Source organism: Ricinus communis, chromosome 1, assembly GCF_019578655.1.
Source record: "Ricinus communis isolate WT05 ecotype wild-type chromosome 1, ASM1957865v1, whole genome shotgun sequence".
NCBI classification, from domain to species: domain Eukaryota; kingdom Viridiplantae; phylum Streptophyta; class Magnoliopsida; order Malpighiales; family Euphorbiaceae; genus Ricinus; species Ricinus communis.
This window is the reverse complement of record NC_063256.1, coordinates 25,687,581-25,689,119: the sequence shown is the minus strand read 5'-3', so window position 1 is coordinate 25,689,119 and position 1,539 is coordinate 25,687,581. Positions and strand designations below refer to the sequence as shown.

Genomic DNA, 1,539 nt, shown 5'->3' with positions numbered 1-1,539 from the left:
ATTCATTTCCTAAATAGGCTTTATCCTTGACAACTATTCCAATTAATTTAATTCTTGCTTTTAACTTAATTTACTTTTAAATTTCACCAATATCTAAACAACATCTTATTTGCTAAATATTATTATATGATTCAAAAATAGTATTCACAATTAGTCCCTAGTGGAACGATACTCTTACTTATCACTTTATTACTTGATACGATTAGTACATCTTGCCGTGTGCGGATAGCACGCATCAAGTTTTTGGTGTCATTGTCAGGAAACTTTTCTATTGTGATATTATTAGTAATTCAAAAGCTAGTGATTTTGTATTTTGTATTTTTAATTGATTATTCTTGTATGCTTGTGTTTGTGGGTTCTTCAAGTACTTTAATTTGTGCATGGCCCGTGCTAGTTTGACAAAACTACTCACATACGAACCAAAATTAGAAAGAACTTTGAGGAGGAAACGAAGAGAAGACAGCAAACGAGCTTTAGCAGGATTTACAAAATCAAAATTAGGAGAGTCGAGAGGAACCAAACTAAGAAGGGGACCAGTTAAGAATGACAGCTCTACCTAGGGAGAGAACCATGCAAGAGTATGCACGCCCAATTCTATATGGGGCTGCATCAAGATTTTTAGACTGAATATCGCAGCAAACAATTTCAAGATCAAGCTCAATATTATTCAGATGGTATAAAACAATTGCATATTTGATGTTTGCCAAATGAGGACCCTAACACTCATTTAGGTGATTTTTTTGAGATTTATGATACCTTCAAGATTAATGGGTTACTATATGATGCTATTAAATTGAGGCTATTCCCATTCTTGTTGAGGGACAAGCCAAAGAAGTGGTTGAAATCGTTTCCAACTGTGACATTTACGATGTGGAATCCACTAGTCGAGAAATTCTTGGAAGGATACTTTCCATATTCTAAGACGGCCAAGTTGAGGAATGAAATAGCAGGGTTTCTTCAGTAAGAGAACAAAACTTTGTATGATTGTTAGGAACGGTTCAAGGATTTACTGAGGAGCTGTCCACACTATAATTTACCTATATGACTGCAAATTCAGACATTCTTTAATGGACTAAATTACACAAATAAATAGTCTATTAATGTTGTAGCAGGTGGATTATTGAATAATAACACTCCAGAACAAGCTTTGAATCTTATTAAAGATATGGCAGTCACGAACTATCAGTGGTAAAATCCAAGAGAACAGGCTTGAGTGAAAGGAAGTGGGATCTATGCAGTAGGCCCCATGATAGCTGTAAATGCACAGTTAGAGGCCATGAGCAAGAAGATGGATGCTTTGACTATGACTTAATCTAAAAGACAAGCACAAGTTATGACTTGTAATTAGTGTGGGGGTGGTCATAAAAGTCAAGAATGCTAAAATGGCAAACATTTGCTAAGCTAGAGCAGGTTGATTATGTGGTAATGCTTTGAGGCAACAAAACAATCCCTACAACAACTTTTATAATCTAAGGTGAAGAAATCATCTGAATTTCTCTTGGGAAAATTAGAATGAGCAAAGACCTCCTTTACCAAAAT

The 1,539-nt window shown here is 35.0% G+C and overlaps 1 non-coding gene across 1 annotated transcript; it reads right to left on the bottom strand.

Moving 5' to 3' along the window:
• Positions 1 to 928: 928 nt before the first annotated feature.
• LOC112537153 lies at positions 929 to 1,035 on the bottom strand. Its single transcript, XR_003081061.2, has one exon. It is a non-coding gene; the product is annotated as a small nucleolar RNA R71 (small nucleolar RNA).
• Positions 1,036 to 1,539: the final 504 nt, after the last annotated feature.